Raw genomic sequence first — 21697 nt, forward strand, 5'->3', positions numbered from 1 at the left:
TCTCCAAACAAACAAAACCAATCAAACTCATTCCAGGATGTGTTAATGTTCTAAAGTCCAATAAAAAAGAAAAACAAAAAAAAAAACATACCCATACCCTTTTGTATTAGAGTTTTGAAGTGAACCTTCCAAACTGACCAAATGCCATCAACATGACCAAAAACACAAATAACACAGCTACTGCACCATTTCCACCAAGCAGTCCAGCTTAGATAAGTATGGTTTGGTACGGGTTGGATCAGTTAAGCCTGGTCCTGTTTGTGTTTCCACAGCCAACCGTGCCCCCTCGTGGTAGACAGCGTGCAAGCTGCATGCCGACAGCTGCATCAGTAACATTATAGCGTGACGCAATAGCGTGACACAGAGTATGCTGCTAATAAACCCAGCAAAGAAAAACAGACAACACAGTAAACAAAGAGCAACAATGGGAGACATCCAACTTTTTGTCTTCTTTGTGACTGGCATATGGCTCTTCGATACAAAGTGCAATCAAGCTTTGTTTCAGAGAAGTCTGTGTGCCGCCAGGAGAAATGCGGCTGCTCTCACACAGTAAGTGATGATACTTTCGACCAATCAATGTTTTGCAGTGTTGTTGCTCCACCTTGCAAGATCGGATCGGCTTAGTCTGGCACTCATAGGGAAGGGTGCCAAAAAGGGGGATGGCTCGTCTTGGTTACTTTGGGGGTCTGTCCCAGGATTAGTCAGTGGAAACGCTGTACAATGGAGGAACAGAACTGAACCACTTGGTGGAAACAGGGCTAATGCTTAATTAGTTCATTCCAATCAATTAGATTTCCTACTTGAACTTGATATTAGTAGTGGCTTCTGTCAGTGTGTGGTGAAAATATACTCTTCAGACACACACACACACACACACACACACACACACACACACACACACACACACACACACCTACACACACACACACACACACACACACACACACACACACACACCTATACAGGTTACGGTGGTTTATCGGGGCACTTTTCTCAAACCGGCCCAGTGGTGGTTTACGGGGACCCACCTTTCCCTTTGTCCTAGAGAGGTGCAACAAAGAAAACACTGATCCAAAAAAATTGAGAAAAATTCCTGTCTATTTATGAGTTAAATATTGCGAAAGAATCTCAAGCTATGATCACCTGACATTTCACAGGACTACGAGGACGGGGCGGGAGGAGGCGTTTCCTAGCACAGTGGTGACTCATAGGGACACCCCGGTTTATTGGGACGTATACCACACACATACACAATCTGGACAAAACCCTGGTTTGTAAGAACTACCCTGGTTTGACTGGACACTACCCACACACGCACATGTACACACAAAAAGGACAGAGGCATGGTTTGTAAGGACTTCACTGGTATAACAGGGCACTAACCATACACACAAATATACACACACAATCAGGACAAAACCCTTGTTTGTGAGGACTACACTGGTATAACAGGGCACTAACCATACACACAAATATACACACACAATCAGGACAAAACCCTTGTTTGTGAGGACTACACTGGTATAACAGGGCACTAACCATACACACAAATATACACACACAATCAGGACAAAACCCTTGTTTGTGAGGACCTCACTGGTATAACAGGGCACAAACCATACACACAAATATACACACACAATCAGGACAAAACCCTTGTTTGTGAGGACCTCACTGGTATAACAGGGCACAAACCATACACACAAATATACACACACAATCAGGACAAAACCCTTGTTTGTGAGGACCTCACTGGTATAACAGGGCACTAACCATACACACAAATATACACACACAATCAGGACAAAACCCTTGATTGTGAGGACTACACTGGTATAACAGGCCACTTACCATACACACACACAATCAGGACAATCCTTTGCTTGTGAGGACCATACTGGTTTAACAGGCCACTAACCATGCACACATCAGGACAAAACCCTTGTTTGTGAGGATCCTACTTGTTCAACTGAACATTTAGATGGTAGTCTTATGTAGCAAATCTTTTACTCAAAAAGTACCACAGCATTAGCGCCACAAGTACATCTTTGAAGGGTAAATCAGGAGTTCATCTGGATGAATCTGTCTCCATTTAGCACATTGCCTGCAGTCATGTTAGGCCAGTAGTTTGAGTGACACTGCAGACAAAATATTTTTAAGTGACCGATCAACATGGGTACAAGAAGAATGCAGGCTGGCATTGGTACCTCAGTCATCTGAATTTTCAACAAATGCCCAGAGGACATCATTCATCATTTTACTTCACTGTAAGGCACAGAAAGTGCTCTGGTGCAGAGAGAAATGCTCCCCAAAAGTAAAAGTAAAATCAGCATAAGATCCCCATTAGGTGCCTCCCATTGGCCACAAACATCTATGAGCGCGGTCACACTGGCCATCCAAAACGTGCCTAAGCACGATTGCCCCCATGCAGCGCTGTTCCCCAGCCAGTACGGCCAGCGGTCACACTACCCCAATATGAACCAGACTTTAGCGAGTATCACAGACGCTAACAGCCCGCCTTCGTCATCGTGAAGCATCTGTTTACATGAAGTGTGATCTCATTAGAGTCAGCACAATGAGAAAAAGAGAGCACTGCTACAACTTTAGAGACTTTTGGACTTATGGTGAGTCGTTTTCGCCCGACATAGCCCTCACCACCGCTTTGTTTAAAATGATTGTGGTGAGATGCGCTCGTGGTGATTATACGTAATGGATCGCACGTGCTGTCCGTGTGCTTGTGCTCGTGCATGAAGTAAACCGTGCCGGAGCCCACCCCTTCGAAGCGTGCTGAAACACAGAAGGGAATCGTGCTTGAGCACGGCACAGTTGCGGTCACACTGGCCTATTCAAACGTGCTTTACGGCTGAAGCGTGCTTAGGCACGGCACGATTGGCCAGTGTGACCGCGTCCTTAGTCCCTCCCATATATATCATTTGTAGGAGAAGAGCTGCCAGTATTCTAAAGAACCCCTCTCACCTTGCCTATAGACAGTTGACTGCCCTCCCCTTAGGAAAAAGGCAGTGCAGCATCAGGACCAAAACAGCCAGCCTTCTAACAGCTACTCACAGAGGTTTTCAGAATGCTCAACCCTGCAAAACATCACACACATCCAACAAGGTTTATTTATTTTAAATTTCATATTTTTATGTCGGCAATTTAAGATTTACATAATTCTTTTTTTATTGCTATTACTTTTTCTGCTGCTTTTATGTGACCCTCAGTACTAATTTCCTTCCCTTTTTTAATCTTTGTCCTGGAATGACAATAAATACACCTTAAATGAGACGTGACAACTGCTGGTTTTACTGAGTATTAAACTGTATACAACAGCAGGGAATGTCCACAGTAAGAATCGTACAACTGTACAACAATGTAGTAAAGTACAACTGTTAAAACATACAAACTTAAAACCTTGTGCTCTTAACTGAAGGCCCCGGTTATTTACAAAATCCCAAATATTAAAGACTTCTGTTTTCTAAAACTGGGTGTTCAGTAATCTTACATTGTTGGCGCTCCATCTTGCTAGCTTTCTCTTTTCAATGTGTGTCATGAAGTGTTTCATCACAGCACTGATTTTGTTCTTGCTTCATGGTCTTTTCACACATTTTTCTGGATTTCATCTCTGTCAATCAGAAGAACATGCAATATGTTAAGATTGAAGAAAATAGTCGTTCTATGTATTTTTTTAAAATAACATTTCAGCTACTAAAATATAGATTCATTATGTTATCTACAAAAGTCAAGCACTGTGATTGTTTAATTAAAATCAAAGTGAAAATAGATTATTGTGATGACACTTGGAATAACCTTAACAGCTGTGCATTTCTGGTCTTGGTGTACTACATGACTGCATTACTGACTGCAACATTGCTTTCCCTCAGATGCGCAAAAAAAGTTTTCTGCTTATCAAAGTAATGTGCTTTCAATAGTAACCATAGCAATTCTTGAAAAAGCCACATGAAAAAACAAACATCATATTTGTTTGGCTACCAAGGACTGTTAGGGCAGAAATGTGTCTGTGACATGATATGTACTAAACTGAACTACACTTGAAGTTTTCTATAAACATTTTCTTATTTAACTGTGTTAACTAAATTAAGTTTAATCATCTGAGAATTAATGGAATGAATGGATGAATTCCAACCTTTGGAGCTGACGGCATCGGTCTTGGTTGCAAACTTTTCTTTTGTCCTGGAGAAGCAAGAAATGCTACTGTTAGAATAGCCAGTACAAACTTCAAACCACTTTTGGGGACATTCATTCTAAAAACAAACCACTTTACTGAAATAAAGCTGCAACTTGAACTTGACTCTGAAAGTATTTGTAGATGTGAAGAGACACCTCTTATTTAGGTAGACTAGATACACTCCTACAGTTTCATTTAGCAGACGCTTTTGCCCAAAGCAATGTACAACATAAGAAAGAATTTGGACAGAAGGGAAAGCCTTAGTGTGATAAAGTGCTAAAAGTTATTTAGCTGCTGGTGCTGCAACTAAGTGAAAGAACCACAATTAATCACTGCAGCAATATCATACAACCTTCAACAACATTCAATGATCAGTGCTGTAAATTCACTAAGAGCTGGGTCCGAGACCGTCTGACTTATTCTACCCCTGAGGACAAAGAATGGGAGGTGCTTAAGTGTTCCCTAAACAGATGAGTCTTCACACATCTCAGAGTAGAAAGGGAGTCTGGCCAGAGAGCACCAGGTGTCTTTCACAAGCAGATTGTAGTGGGCGAGAAGGAGTGTAGACCTGGATGAGGGACTCCAGGTAGGCAGGAGCCGTTCTTGTCAATGTTTTGTAAGCCAGAAGAAGAGCTTTGAATTTTATTGAAGCTGCTACTGGAAGCCAGTGAAGAAGGATTATCAGCAGGGTGACGTGCTGTTTTGGGCTGGTTAAAGACCAGACGTGCAGAGGTTTAAATGTACACGCAGGGAGGCCTGCTAGAAGGGAGCTGCAGGAGTCCATGTGTGAAATCACACGGGCCTGTACCAGAAGCTGTGTGGCCTGTTGTGTAAGGTAGAGTCTGATCCTCCTGATATTACAGAGGGCATATTGACAAGATTGAGCAATCGAGGCGACATGAACCTTAAAGGTCAGCTGGTCATCAATCATGACACCCTGATTTCTGGCAGAGTTTGTGGACACAAGTTGATTGGAATAAAGCAGGACACTGATCTGTGGTTGAACCGAGGGACATGCTGGGAGGACAATGAGCTCAGTTTTGGACAGATTTAGCTAAGGGTGGTGCTCCTTCATCTATGTGGAGATATCAGCGAGACATACTGATATTTGAGCTGAGACAGTTATTTCATCAGGTGGACTAGACAGGAAAAGCTGAGTGGCTATAACAGTGGTAAGAGAAGCCATGAGAGTGAATCATTGCACCAAGTGAGGTGGTGTATAAGGAAAAGAGTAGGGGACCAAGCACTGACCTCTGGGATACCCCTGTTGGTAAGCCATGTGAGTTAGACAATTCTCCTCTCCATGACACTCTGAAGGATCTGTCTGTGAGGTAGGACTTGAACCAAAACAGCACAGATCCTGGGATGCCAAGTTCAGAGAGTGTGGAGAAGAGGATTTGATCGTTAACTGTGTCAAAAGCAGCAGACAAGTCAAGCAGTAGTAGGACAGAGGACTGGCCAGCAGCTCAAGCCAGTCGCAATGATTCTGTGACTGACTGGAGTGCAGTCTCAGTGGAGTGGTCACAGCTGAAGCCAGATTTATAGGAGTCAATCAGGTTGTTTTTCAGCAGATGTTCAGAGACTTGGTTATAGACTGTTTGCTGGAGTATTTTTGACAGGAAGGGCTGAAGTGAGACTGGCTTGTAATTTTTAGCCTGGGCTGGGTTGAAATTTGGTTTCTTGAGCAGTGGGGTGACCTGAGCTTGTTTAAAAGCTGCAGGGAAGACCCCAGATTCCAAGGAGGAATTAATGTGTGTGGCTGCAGGTTTGGTTATGGGTAAAATGGTCAGCAGGATGCTGGTAGGTAAAGGATCTAGAGGACAGGTTGTGGGTTTGGAGTTAAGGAGAAGTCTGAAGACCTCCTCCTCACTCAGATGAGCAAAAGAGCAGAGTGAGGCATAGATAGCAGGTTGGATCTGACAAAGCTGGTCAGGCTCAGAGAACTGGTTGCTGATGCTGGCCACCTTTCCACTGAAAAAAGAGGCAAACATGTCCGGAGTCAGTGCAGAGGAGGACTGAGTGGTATTTAAACAAATTGTTACAAACATACCTTTGGAACTCGTCACCTCATCCTCATTCAATACCATTCTTTTTCTTTTCCCTAAATACAAACGACTTTCACTTCCGGTCAAATAGAGTGAGCAGCAGGTAGAGGCAGCTCTGTCCTACCAAATAACACATAACTTTCTAGACCAGCCATTATACATGTATAGGATTGTTTTTTGACCCCGGGCGATAAGACAAGACAAAACATATTCTACCATGAAGAAGGACAGCAGTCGAAGACTCACGCAAAAAAACCTGTCCAAGAATAAAGGGTGTCTCCAATACAAAGATCCCCTGTTCACATCTTCCCCGACATGAGTCCCGAGGTCGGCCAGCTGTGAGCATCCTTCAATCAGGTAAAGGTCAAGCTATGGTCCTCTGGAGTCCCATACAGCCTGTACTATCTAGCAAGACTGATAACAGTGGACGGCTCCAGACGTACATTCGACAACCTACAAGTTAACAAAAAATTCATCAAAAACCTCCCCACTACACCTGGTGATGGAATGGAATAAAAACTGCATAATTAATCGGATTAAGAGGGGGCCAAACTGTTAACTATTAGACTGAATACATGGTCATCATACAGGTTGGATTTCCCCATAGATATGCAAGTCTCAGACGGTGTCTCTAAGGTCAGGTTAGTTGAAATGAAACACTTTTTGTTTTTGTTCTCATAATTACTTTCCTTTTCTTACTTATCTTATCCTTGAAAGGAGAAATTGAAGATTCAAAATTGTATGCCACTATTTACCTTTGAGACAAGCTTCCTTTTTTTGTTGTAGTAATAATGCTAATTTTTTATATTTAATTGACTTATTTATTTTTATTTATTTATTTTTGTCATAATCAAAAGTATGAACCTGGGGGAAAGGAATTCTATTTCATTTTTAGTCACTCAATTGCATTCCTGTTGGAATTTAAAAGGAGGAAAATGTCTTTGAAAAGTATTATTCACTTTCATTAGCTGGTCTAGAAACAAAAACAAATACACTTAATGAAGTTAAGTGATAAGTCATACATCCACATACCTCTTGAAGCAGCAGACACACTTGAGAGACAGATTTTGGAGTGTCCCTTCCGGTTGCTTTTCGGCTGTCTTGCTGCTTGCTCTTTAGACATAGAAAGGTTGTTGTTAAAATTGTTCTTGAATTAAATCTTAACTGAAGAAAAAAAACAAAGAAACAGACTTTTGAAATGTCTTTTTAAAAATCATGAAAATTAATTGGTTAATTACCAGCCAATTATTTATGTTTATGATTGATTCCATCCTAACCCCAAAGTAACAGGTAATCCCACAGCCACTGGGTGCACTTTAACACTGGATTCATATAAAAAGTACATGCAATTTTAAATAACACCATTGAACAAATTCTGAGTACAGCATGATGTATGGCAAATTCCCATTATCAGACTTAAAGAAAACATAAGTAAATAATAATAATGAATTTTTATATTTTAAAAGTGCCTTTCAAAACACCCAAGGACACTGAACATCTAATTAAAAACATACTTAAAAAGACAATGACATAAAGATAAATAAAACCAACAGACAAGCAGGAGTGACATGGAGTTAAAATGGCTCAGTGGGAGTAGAGAACGCAGTTTGAAACAGATGGGTTTTAAGTTTAGATTTAAATAGAGAAAGGGAGTCTATAATTTGATGTGCGGTGGGAGTAAGTTCCAAAGCTGAGATGGGCGGAGGGCACAGAGAGGTGGAGAGAGGAGGAAGACCTGAGGGAGCGTGAAGGGGCGGCGATGCAGATAAGTCCAGACAGGTATGGTGGGGTCAGGTTGTGGATGGCCTTAAAAGTATTCAGAAGGATTTTAAGGTGATTCTGAATTTAACCGGGAGCCAGTGAAGCTACTGGAGGACAGGGGTGATGTGGTGAAAGGAGGGTGTTCTGGTGATGATCCGGGCAGTGGAATTTTGGACCAGATGAAGCTCATGGAGGGATTTATTAGGGACACCAAAAAGAAGTGAGTTGCAATAGTCAATACGGGAGGTGACAAGGCTGTGGACCAGGACAGCAGCAGAGTGAAGAGTCAGAGAGGGACAGAGACGATTAATGCTATGTAGATGAAAATATGCAGACCAGGTTACGCTATTTATATGAGAGTGAAAAGAAAGTGAGCTGTCGAGGATGACACCCAGACTTTTCACTTGAGGAGAGGGGGAGACTGTGGAGCTGTCTATGGTGATAGATAAACTGCTAGCTTTGGATAAGCTTGGTGTTATCTGCAAAAACAGTGGAAGTGGATACCGAATTTGCAGAAGATATTACCAAGAGAAAGGAGGCAGATGATGGAGAGTAGGGGCCCAGGACACAGCCCTGGGGCACACCTGAGGTAACCAGGGAAAACTGTGAAGAGAAGGATTCAAGTTGGATGAACCAAGTGCGGCCTATGAATATGAATTTGAATTTGAATTTGAATTTGAATTTATTTATTTAGAAGGATAGCCCCTTGAGATGGACCGTCTCATTTTCAAGGGGGTCCTTATGAGGTAGGAGTGAATCCAGTGCCGGGGAAAAGCCTATATCTGCTTCCTCCTCCATAAGGACACAAGCATTATTGCCTGCAATAGCTATCTATGGCTTTATTACACATTACCAGAGGCATTGGTGGGCTCATCAGTCGTAATTTATTGATTTTCTGCTGAAAATACATAAAGGCCATTAGCATCTTCAGCAAGAAGATACGTAATCAGTGCCTTACTTTGGTAGTTGCAATGAGTGTTTGTTTCTACAGGGGGGCAAAAAAGTATTCAGTCAGCTACTAATTTTCCAAGTTCTCCTACTTGGGGTGACTCGATGAGATGAGAGAGGTCTGTAATTTTCATCAGAGATACACTGATACTTATTTGTAAACAAGCTACAAGGTGCCCTCTTCCTGTGGACGAGGACCCAAATTATGGTGGAAAAAAAATATTTGGTCTCCCACAAAAACAAGCAAGATTTCTGCCTCTCACAGACCTGACTTCTTCTTTAAGAAGCTCTTATGTCCTCCACTTGTTACCTGTATTAATGGCACCTGTTTTAACTGGTTATCTGTATAAAAGACACCTGTCCACAGCCTCAAACAGTCAGACTCTAAACTCAACTATGGCCAAGACCAAAGAGCTGTCCAAGGACAACGGGAAGGACACTGTAGACCTGCACCAGGCTGGGTAGAGTGAATCTACAATTGGCAAGCAATGGTGTTGATAAATCAACTGTGTGAGCAACTGGAAGATAATGGAAGACACATAAGACCATCGATAATCTCCCTCCATCTGAGGCCCCACACAAGATCTCATCCCGTAGGGTCAAAATGATCATAAGAACGGTAAGAAAAAGTCCCAGAACTACACAGAGGGACCTCATGAATGACCTGCAGGGAGCTGGGACCAAAGTAACAAAGGCTACAATCAGTTCCACACTATGCTCAGAGGGACTCAAATCCTGCAGAGCCAGGCATGCCCCCCTGTGTAAGCCAGTAAATGTCCAGGCCCATCTGAAGTTTGCCAGAGAGCACATGGATGATCCAGAAGAGGATTGGGAGACTCATGTGGTCGGATAAAACCAAAATAGAACTTTTTGGTAAAAACTCAACCAGTGGTGTTAAGGGGAAGAAGATTGATAAGTACGGCCCAAAAACACCATTCCTACTGTGAAGCATGGGGGTGGAAACCTCATGCTTTGGGACTGTTTTTCTGCAAAAGGGACAGGATGAGTAATCCATGTAAGGGAGAGAGTAAATAGGGCCAAGTACCATGAAATTTTAAGTCAGGTAAACACCTGCTTGATGCCTAATCAACATAAAACTTACTTTGTGAAGACGTGTGGGGGAGGGGAGCCTATAAGAGGTGTCCTTATAATGCAGGTTAGTCAGGTGAACAACTGATACACATCTTAGCTTGCTGCTGGATCTATATAAAACTTACTTTGTGAAGACGTGTGGGGGAGGGAAGCCTATAAGAGGTGGTGTTTCCTAAGCACCAATTTTTGAGCACCTGTGGACAGTTCTTTGTCTCTAAGATCACAAAGAGTTAGTGCTGAGTAAGACACTGGCCTAGAACTAGCACCAGCACCAGTAAAGTAGAAAAAAGGTATATGTGAAGATGTTTGGGTGTGTGGAAGGGGGCCTAAAAAGAGGTGTCCTTATAATGCAGGTTAGTCAGGTGAACAACTGAGACACACAACTAGGCTTGCTGCCAAATCTACATAAAACTTACTTTGTGAAGACGTGTGGGGGAGGGGAGCCTAAAAGAGGTGTCCTAATAATGCAGGTTAGTTAGGTGAACAACTGATACACATCTCAGCCTGATGCTGGATCTATATAAAACTTACTTTGTGAAGACGTGTGGGGGAGGGGAGCCTATGAGAGGTGTCCTTATAATGCAGGTTAGTCAGGTGAACAACTGATACACATCTCAGCCTGATGCTGGATCTATATAAAACTTACTTTGTGAAGACATGTGGGGGAGGGGAGCCTATGAGAGGTGTCCTTATAATGCAGGTTAGTCAGGTGAACAACTGATACACAACTCAGCTTGCTGCTGAAACTACATGAAACTTACTATGTCAAAATATGTGGGGGAGGGGAGCCTAAAAACGAGGTGTCCTTATAATGCAGGTTAGTCAGGTGAACAACTGAGACACACAACTAGGCTTGCTGCCAAATCTACATAAAACTTACTTTGTGAAGACGTGTGGGGGAGGGGAGCCTAAAAGAGGTGTCCTAATAATGCAGGTTAGTCAGGTGAACAACTGATACACATCTCAGCCTGATGCTGGATCTTTATAAAACTTACTTTGTGAAGACGTGTGGGGGAGGGGAGCCTATGAGAGGTGTCCTTATAATGCAGGTTAGTCAGGTGAACAACTGACACACAACACAGCTTGCTACCTAATCAACATGAAACTTACTTTTACCCTTTTTTCACCAGTGCACGTTGCTGGTGCTAGTGGTTCTGCTTAGTTGATTCAAATCACATTCTCCTAAGAATAGGTTTGGTTTTCCAAAGGGCAAAGAGCCAAGTCAGGGCCATGCCATGATGTCATTTATAAACTTCAGTTAGTCACTGCCTACTTAACTGCTCTGGGGCGAGGTAGTTGGTGTTGGCTGCCGGTGTATAGGGCAAGAGACGGCAATAGAGTTGGAGCTCGGAGCTTGCAACTAGGCAGAGATTTGTTTTACAATACTTGTTTCTGACAGTGTGCTACACGCATGTGTTTATGTCAGTTAATGGAGCGTATCTCTGCCCTGTGCAATTCAGAGCAGGGGAATAATGTAAACACACATACACATGGCAAAAGTGAACCCCATCATGTAAATTAGATAAATAACATCAGACTGTTAAGTCTGTTAAATAAAATTATGAGGTATAGACCTGATCTATAAGAGACAATGCATTTAATTCAATTTCTCCTCCAGTTCAAGCTTTACACAAGTAAACACCAAGATCCAACAGACAACTCATTGAGCAGCATGCCTTTTCAAGAATGATAAATAGCATTTGGCCTTTTAGTTTGTTAAATAAAATAATTAGATATAGACCTGATCTGTAAAAGCGGAGACAAATCAGTGCTTTAACTTTGCCTTCATCTCAAATAATGGATAAGGAAACAAAACAACTCAACCGGCAGCCTTCCTTCAGACTTTTTTTTACAATGACTGTTTTTTTTTACACTGATCTTTGGTCATTGTTCCACAGTGATTGGCTCTGGCCCAGGTTAAAGTTGGTGTTTCTTAAGCACCAATTTTTGAGCACCTGTGGACAGTTCTTTGTCTCTAAGATCACAAAGAGTTAGTGCTGAGTAAGACACTGGCCTAGAACTAGCACCAGCACCAGTAAAGTAGAAAAAAGGTATATGTGAAGATGTTTGGGTGTGTGGAAGGAGGCCTAAGAAGAGGTGTCCTTTTTATGCACTTTAGTCAGGTGAACAACTGAGACACACAACTAGGCTTGCAGCCAAATCTACATAAAACTTACTTTGTGAAGGTGTGTCGGGGACAGGGGGCCTAAAAAGAGGTGTCCTTATAATGCAGGTTAGTCAGGTGAACAACTGATACACAACTCAGCTTGCTGCTGAAACTACACAAAACTGACTTTGTCAAAATATGTGGGGGAGGGGAGCCTAAAAACGAGGTGTCCTTATAATGCAGGTTAGTCAGGTGAACAACTGATACACAACTCAGCTTGCTGCTGAAACTACATGAAACTTACTATGTCAAAATATGTGGGGGAGGGGAGCCTAAAAACGAGGTGTCCTTATAATGCAGGTTAGTCAGGTGAACAACTGAGACACACAACTAGGCTTGCTGCCAAATCTACATAAAACTTACTTTGTGAAGGTGTGTGGGGGAGGGGAGCCTATAAGAGGTGTCCTTATAATGCAGGTTAGTCAGGTGAACAACTGATACACAACTCAGTTTCCTGCTGGAACTACATAAAACTTGCTTTGTCAAAATATGTGGGGGAGGGGAGCCTAAAAACGAGGTGTCCTTATAATGCAGGTTAGTCAGGTGAACAACTGATACACAACTCAGCTTGCTGCTGGAACTACATAAAACTTACTTTGTGAAGATATGTGGGGGAGGGGAGCCTAAAAGAGGTGTCCTTATAATGCAGGTTAGTCAGATAAACGCTGACACAGAGCTGCATATCGCAGACATGAGTAGTACGTCTGCCAGATGCTGGTTGTTTTTTTTTTAAATTTTTTAAAACTCCAGTGACAAATGTTTATCACAAATTTCTTCCAAATTAAAAAAAAATGTTTGGAGTCTTAGAGTTTTCACTGATTTTAAAGTGTTGAAATTATTGTTTATAAGATTTAGTTTTTTAGTATCTTAGAATTTAAATTAAAGTCTTCAACCTTAAATACTTAAGAAGAATGTCCTTTTAATTTAAAACCATTTTGTGTTTTGCTTAAATACCAATCAGTGTAATTACGTAAACTTTATCAGCAGAGTGATTTGAGTTGTTATAGTAGACTGCTTGCAGATTCCTTGATGGAAATGTCAACAACGCTGTGTCCAGTCAGCGCTTTGCATTGTGACAAACCGTACAGGAGTAGACTGGTCTGGTGCATACTGTGGATTTTTTGGTAACTCCGAATACCATCTGGGTATTTTTGGCGTCCTGTAAATCTTAGTTGTCTGTATACTCCATACTACTAGGGAAAGGTACCTTTACAGTTTCGTTGTACTTTGCACCAGAGTCCTGCGATTAGTCGTTTTTTTTTTCCCGGGTTTGGATCTGGGTGGAAAATATAACATGCAGGTCGAGTCGCGGGTTTTAGTTTGACACATCAAAATGAATATAAAATAATAGTAAATACAATCAAATAAAAACGTAAGTTGTAAGCTGGTTGTAAGGCTGTGACCATATAGCCACACTATCCAGTTCTTGTAATACATCCATGGTTGTGACTAGGGGTGTAAATCACCAGTTTCATGACGATACGATACAATATCGATTCTTAGGACAACGATATGATATTTGCCGATATCACAAAGTCTGTCACGATATGATATGATACTATTCAGGGGCCTTCGATCGATTTAAGACGATATTATGTCCTCACTGAACATAATCAGCAACATTTCACCTGAGGCAAGAAAGAAATACAAAACAATTTTGATAGTTTTATTTCTGAAATGTGGAACGATGTGCTGACCTTTAGGTATGATAGTTTGTCGAGGATTATAGCCATCTGTATGATCTAATTATGTTTTAAAATTAAAACTGGTTAAATTCAGGTAAGGTGCTTTTTGGCCCCCACAATTACCTTATGGGTCTTACTGTTATACTGTAATGTTTGATTATTATATCAAGTAATGATGCAACACTATAATTAAAAATTACTGATCACATAAACTTTATTATTGACCTCCAACATTTGACCATTTTCTATCAAACCAAAAATGTGAAGCTTTGTTTTTAATTAAACCCAAACATTTCTATTGTTCAACATTAGAACTATCAACTTAACGAACTTAACATTGATAGTTTTTTTTTTTTACTGTGATGCCTGATAACCACAGTTTGTATGTCAGTGTGATCAGACTTTGTTTCACTGTGTAATAGTCGATGTGGAGGAGGAATGACACTAAGCTCTCGCCGTTTGACTTTTTAACTGTATGAAATTTCATAATTCAGTGCGCTACAAAATCAAATTATAAGATAACTCACTGCAGTTGTGTGATGATGCACTCCTGTCTTGTGTGCAGCCTGCATCCTCTGCAGTCAGGTCGACCGTATCTTACCCGGATACAGGAAAGCTATTTTATGATTGGCGGATATGTCTGGCTCCCTTTTAGCTCTGTGATGCTAACAGCGTCTTGCTACACGTTCGCCTACAGCGGTGTGACTTGGTGGGTGCTAAACAGTCCATTTCACAGCAGGAGAAATATCAGGCGTGACGTGTCAGAAAGTGAAAAGGTTCAAATGTGTGTCTCATACGCTGAGTGCGTGAGGCCTGAGAGGAAACTTCAGAACGACTCGCCGTTGGACGGAGACGGACACGCGTGTCCAGTCGGGATTTCAAAATAAAGGCGTACATTAACGACCACAATGATGATGGATGTTTAGACTTTCCATCGATGTGATTGGATCATTGCTTAACCAATCGATGTATCGATGTATATCGATGGATCATTACACCCCTAGTTGTGACATGATCACTGCTCGTACCTGCTGAGTGTTGCTTAAGTCTGGACAAAAAGTAAGTCTACTATTGCACATGTAAAGGTCCTTTTAAGAGATTAAAAGTTTAAAAGCATTGAGCGTAAAAACCGAGTGATTTTACAGTTGTATGTGAGAAGATCACAGAGGGTTGATGATGGAGCTGAAGTCAGGCTTTTATTGGAAGAGTTGCTTCATTCAGGTGCGTTGTTTACTCACTGGCATCTGAACTATGGCGATATGCCGTTCAATTTTCAGACAATATGACCCAAAATGATTACCTCAAATACAGTTGCAGGTCGGGCTGCGGGTCGGGCTGTGGGTCGGGTTTCAACGGGTCGGATCAGGTTGCGGTACTAATCAGGCTAATGAGCAGGTTTGCGGTTCGGGTGCAGGTTTGTACGTCGGGGTGGGGCGGATCTTGAAAATTGGACCCGTGCAGGACTCTGCTTTGCACTACAATGACAAATAAAGTCCTATTCTTTTCAATTCTTTCACATTTGAAACAATATGATACCTGGCAATCGGAACTGGTACTCAAAGTACCAATTTTATGTACTTTCTGTGTTTGTGTGGTAAGAAATATCAATTTGTTTAATAAAACTTTTTTTTATTTAAAATATTTCTTCTTCACTATATATCCTTGCAATGCTCTGTTCACGTCCAGCATGGAAAATTGCCAACTCTTCTGACATAACATGCTGGATGTCACAGAATTTCCTTCAATGAAATCTCAATAAGACGGGGGTTCTGATTGTTGGCCCTGATTCTAGAGGAATTAAGAAACATCTAGGGTCACTTTCCAATAATGTTACTACCAGCTGTAAAAACCTGGGTGTCATCTTTGATGAGAACCTCAGTCTGAACCAGCATGTCAACCTAGTTGTACAGTCTTGTTTTATGCAGCTTTCAAAACTAAGGCCATTTTTTATCTAGAAAAAATCTTGAGGTTGTCATTCATGCTTTTATTTCCTCTCATTTGGACTACTGCAACTCTCTGTACACATGCTTAAACCAGCACAGAGTGCAGAGGTTGCAGCTTGTCCAAAATGCAGCAGCACGACTCCTCACAGGAACAAAAAAGAGAGAGCACATAACTCCTGTTTTAGCTTCTCTCCATTGGCTCCCCATTCATTTTAGAATTGATTTCAAGATTTTATTGCTGACTTTTAAAGCACGCTCCGGTCTAGCTCCTAACTATATTTCTGGTCTCCTCAGGCCATATGTGTTCGGTCGTACCTTGAGATCCTCAGCCAAGACCCTGCTCGCCGTGCCGAGGTCGAGGCTGAGGACTAGAGGTGACCGGGCCATCTCTGTCAAAGCGCCCATCCTATGGAATAGCCTGCCCGAGGAGATCAGAATGGCAGACTCTTTGTCCTCGTTTAAGTCTCTTTTAAAAACTTATTTTTACAGATGTGCTTTTACTGGAGATTTTAGCTGAGCGCGTTTTAATTGTTGAACTGCTGCTTCAATACGACAGTGTTACGGGCAGCTTCTTATATCCTTTAACTCTTGTTGTCTTAATTGTTTTACCCTTTTATTGCTTTTATTTTAAAGATGCTATTTCCTTATTTAATGTATTATTTATTCTTTTTTATTGTCTTCTCTGTTGCGCCTCACATTTCTCTCTTTATTCTCTCTGTCATTTCCTCTCTTAATTCTTTTAATGCCCATTTTTATTATGTAAAGCACTAAGTAACACTAAGCACTAAGAAACACTTGTTCTATATAAATAAAGTTTATTATTATTATTATTATTATTATTATTCTACTCATTCACAGTCACAAGGATGCATTTAGGTACCCAAACATGGCACCTTTTGATTTTACATGAATCGGTACCCTGTACTTTTGACAGAAATCTGGTCGGTACCTATAAAAGTACCTAATTCGGTACCCATCCCTACATACTACCTACTGCATTTGGGCCAAATCAGTATGCACAGTTGGTATAGTATGCAAATATGGAAACAGTCTATAAGTTTGTTCTTGTCCTCACAGGCCACTGCTTTCTGACAGTCCTGAGCTGTATCAGGTAGTTAAAAACATTCAACACTGTGAAGACTCCTGAATACTGTCATGACCAAACAGAACTGAATTATGATTGGATGTAAAAGCATGACATTCAAAAAATACAGGCAACTTACCATGTATAGACCACCTTCAATGGCCCAGGATCAGGACTGACCCCTGTCATCTCAGCATCACTCCCACCAAGGCTTCCTGTGTGAGCCAATGACAAAACCAAATTTGAATTTTTTTGAAGCAAAAACAATTCTCGTTGATTCAACAAACAATATTTCATGACACTGGCCATGTTGATAGCAGAAATGTTAGCTAATATTTCAGCAGGGAAGAAGAAAGACAGGAGTAGTGAGCCTAGAATACATACCCAAAGGGCCAATAACATTTTTGACATATTAAGCCCAGTTAGTACTTGCCTATTTTGGTGCTGGCTCACTTTCATTGACCTTCAGGTCACTTTGCTCTTCACAAGGTGCCTGAAATAGCAAAGGGAAAATGCACTGTCTCTCAAAATGCTATCACTTAGTTGAGATTGAGGAAAAAAAGTAGGATTCAGTGAGGTAGAAAATAATTTACAGGCTGACAAATTTCTACACATCACAAAGATTATTCCATTCACTCACATTTATACCTGGCAGAACAGCTGCCAAGAGCAGTTTGGGGTAAGGTATCTTGCCTAACCAGGACAGACTCTTGACTGTTGAAGCTAAAATTGAACTTGCAGTCTTACAGTTTGACATGCCTTAATACCAACTGAGCCACAGCCGCCCAATCTCATTAGGCGATATGCAATTCTTTTTATACTGATGATTTCATGAAGAATCCACAGGCTCTGAGGCTCAGTAGAATTTGAGGTCACTCTTAAAATTCTTAAATACATATGAGAGGGTTTGTTTCAAAACTCCAAAGTTTCCTTCTTTCCTCCACTTGCGTGGTTTACTTGTGTCTTAGTCCCTCCCACCAGAGATGCATGAGAGAGACGCAAGGAAATGAAGAGAGGGGAGAGGAATCGTGGCGATTTGTTTTAAGAGCATTGAGACATCCTTTCCTCTGGATGTATTTCACTGATGACAGCAGCAGCTGATCACCTCTAGATCATCTGTCAGTCAGCTCTAACAGCTGTTTGTGTGTCTGCACATGTGCACTGTAATAACTAATAAGACAAACAGTAACAGAGCTTTGTTTGTTCCTGTGATCTGTTTAACACGTTCCCATGGAGAAAATCTGCTCTCTGTTTATTCTGTGTGCTGTTTAGAACCACACGGATCACTTTACCTGTAAAATGCATCATTTTTAGAGTAATTATTCACTGACACTGACAGGAGGCAGTGGCTGCAGCAGAGAAAACAATGAAAAAGTAGGCCAAATAAAACCAGCCACCTTTGCAGCATAGCCAAAAAATGTCACTGTGAGTGTGTCTCAAAGCAATAAACTACAGTCTCCTCTCTCCTCTGTGCCACAAAGAGTACTTCCCAATCGCCATATTAATGCTGTCCCAAAGTGATAATTGTGCTCGGAGGAGAGAGGAGGGAGGCAGAAGAAGACTGACCGGAGGAGCTATGATCGAGGAAACAGGAGAGCTGGCTTTTCTGAAGTCTCTTCACTGACAGACATGCCCCCATTTGGAATATCACTCTCTGATCGGACGCTGCAGCGGCTCAGACTTCTCTACATGAAACTTCACAAACACAACAGAGTTTAATGAGAGAAAAGACGAGCTGAAAACAGGCACTGAGGATTGATCGGTAACAGGTCATAGAGCTGGGATTAAAAAAAGTGTTTGTTGTGAGTTTAAAGCACAAAACACTGAACACAACCATCATGAAATCAATGTAACGGGAGTTTAATACCAAACACTGACACAATAAACTAGCTTATATTAATAAGGGTCAGAGTTAACAATGATGATCTAGATAAAGACTGAATAATTACTCTAAAAATGATGCATTTCACAGGTAAAGTGATTCGTGTGGTTCTAAACAGCACACAGAATAAACAGAGAGCAGATTTTCTCCATGGGAACGTGTTAAACAGATCACAGGAACAAACAAAGCTCTGTTACTGTTTGTCTTATTAGTTATTACAGTGCACATGTGCAGACACACAAACAGCTGTTAGAGCTGACTGACAGATGATCTAGAGGTGATCAGCTGCTGCTGTCATCAGTGAAACACATCCAGAGGAAAGGATGTCTCAATGCTCTTAAAACAAATCGCCTTGATTCCTCTCCCCTCTCTTCATTTCCTTGCGTCTCTCTCGTGCATCTCTGGTGGGAGGGACTAAGGACGTGGTCACACTGGCCAATCGTGCCGTGCCTAAGCACGCTTCAGCCGTAAAGCACGTTTGGAATAGCAAGTGTGACTGCAACTGTGCCGTGCTCAAGCACGATTCCCTTCCGTGCTTCGGCATGCTTCGAAGAGGTGGGCTTCGGCACGGTTTACTTCATGCACGAGCACAAGCACACGGACAGCACGTGCGATCCATTACGTATAATCACCGCGAATGCGGTGATTATACGTCTTAATATTAGTCCAAAAGTCTCTAAAGTTGTAGCAGTGCTCTCTCTGTCTCATTGTGCTGACTCTGATGAGATCGCGCTTCATGTAAACAAATGCTTCACGATGACGAAGGCGGGCAGTGCGCGTGTCTGATACCCGCTAAAGTCTGGTTCATAATGGGGTAGTGTGACCGCCGGCCGTACTCTCCAGCTGGGGATCGGCGCTGCAGGGGGGCAATCGTGCTTAAGCACAGCACGTTTTGGAGGGCCAGTGTGACCCTGTCCTAAGACACAAGACGCAAGTGGAGGAAAGAAGGAAACTTTGGAGCTTTGAAACAAACCCTCTCATATGTATTTAAGAATTTTAAGAGTGACCTCAAATTCCACTGAGCCTCAGAGCCTGTGGATTCTTCATGAAATCATCACAGAATTTATCAGTTTTGATGGAATCTAATATTTTGCTCTGATGAATCAGAATACATTTTGGTGAAAAGAGTCGCATTTTGACTGATGTCATATCTTAGGGCCAAAGTTGATCTTACTCTATTAAGAACTAACTTTTATTAATTCCTAACTTTTACACCAGGCTATAATAGCAATTCTATGACACAAAGAAAGACAAACTTCAATATAATGAGTGAAAAACTTACCTTTAAAGTTGTCGACAAATGTTCCTTCTTGGAGAGCTTAATCTCTTCCCTCAATGATATGTTCCAGTGCATCTTGTTCAGGAGTATCCTCTGCTGCTGCTCCTCCTCTCAGTCATCTTTGCTGTTATGCCAAGACAATAGCATTCAATTTCAGACATACTTTAGTAAATGGATGATGGCTTGTAAATGTTTAGAATGTATAAATCCTTCAGTAATATTTAAAACATATAAATATGTAGTGGTAGTTTGGTAGATATAAGCACCAACGGTAATACGCACCCTACTCATAAAAGCTACTGAATATTATGGAAGCAAAGTTAGATCAGTCTCACAAAACCAGGAGGGTAGGCAGTGTTCTAAAATTGCATTGTCAGGACTAAATATGGTGGACTAACCTGACACCTTTCATCCCAAGAAAAGCAGCTCTCTATCCTGTGATTTTTACTTTATATGCATAACAGAGACATATGCAAAGGCCAAAACTTGTATAAACCTTTCTCTACAACTTTATTGGTATTTAAAGCTAATAACATTTAAAGGCAAACAAAACCTGTCTTCCCTCATTGACATTTACACGTCAGTTATTCCCTGAGTTTTTGACCACCACAAAACTACATGTTTTTTCATTCAGCCCCCTCCCTCATCTCAGCAGACTGATCTGATGTGACCTTTAGGGGACCCGATGTTTCATGGAGACACTTTTCTTAGTTAAGCTTTGCCTCAAACAAACTTATTTAGTTAAGTTACTTAAGGGTCAGCTACCTCTGTCGCACAAAAGAAAACTCAAAAGGAAAAAGGACCACGTTGCAGATTAAACAAAAAGTATTTCATTTACCAAAATGGGCAAAAATAAAACTTAAACAAAATCCAACTGAAAATGAAAAATCACTGGGAGGTTGGTGACACAGGAGGCAAACGTTTTACAATGCACAGACAACAAGAGGGAGAGAAACACAGAGACTGAAGTCACAGGGACAATCAGACACACCTGTGAAAGAACACACAGGTGAGGATGATCAGGGTCATCACAAGGACAAACTCAGGAAGCAAAAACTAGAGGCACACGGGGGCAAAGACTACAAAATAAAACAGGGAACAATAAAAACTTGACACTGAGAAGTGTGCAGACACAGAGGGAACCAGAAACACTAAGAAACAATCACAACACTGAAAACTAAAAGTTAAGAGAAGAAAACACAGGGATTACAGAGGCAAAGAGCAAGAAATAAAATAAAAACCATTATTTCCCTTAGTCTTAGTCTAAATCCCATCATTAACACATTTCTATTTCCAAATCATCATCATCAATGATGAACATGTCTCACCTGCTCCATCTCAGCTGATGTGAAGCAAACCAACATACTTTAAACACTTCTATCTTCATGAGGCTTTGGCTCACCAACTAAAAATGTTTATATCCAGAAAGATTAATTTGTTGACACCTTAACCATGGCCTCCACACATTGCTGGGATTAATTATTAATGAAATATGAACCCAAAACTGTGTGCTAGTACAGAGGGGATTTTTCAGGTCGAGCGAGGTGCAGAATGCATGAGGAGAGAGAGCGGCGCACTAACAGCTGATCTGATGAGGAGCAAAACCCGACACAACTTTTAACACT

General features: G+C 41.4%; 2 long non-coding RNA genes across 5 annotated transcripts in view; one reads left to right on the forward strand and one right to left on the reverse strand.

The window, feature by feature from the left end:
* Positions 1-21697, forward strand: part of LOC141787470 (uncharacterized) — a 116626-nt gene that overhangs the window by 47831 nt on the left and 47098 nt on the right. The window lies entirely within an intron of this gene.
* Positions 3156-21118, reverse strand: LOC141787410 (uncharacterized). Of its 4 annotated transcripts, XR_012598068.1 has the most exons (9): positions 20076-21118; positions 17345-17404; positions 17051-17126; positions 15185-15359; positions 8518-8595; positions 7264-7344; positions 6478-6684; positions 4145-4191; positions 3156-3622 (listed from the first exon to the last, which is right to left on the reverse strand). It is a non-coding gene; the product is annotated as an uncharacterized LOC141787410 (long non-coding RNA). The 4 variants fall into 4 exon arrangements; XR_012598066.1 differs by lacking the exon at positions 6478-6684; XR_012598067.1 differs by lacking the exons at positions 6478-6684; positions 8518-8595.

This window comes from Halichoeres trimaculatus, unplaced genomic scaffold (assembly GCF_033239565.1).
Source record: "Halichoeres trimaculatus isolate MK-OKI-2021-1 unplaced genomic scaffold, fHalTri1.1 fHalTri1_scaffold_3, whole genome shotgun sequence".
NCBI lineage: Eukaryota > Metazoa > Chordata > Actinopteri > Labriformes > Labridae > Halichoeres > Halichoeres trimaculatus.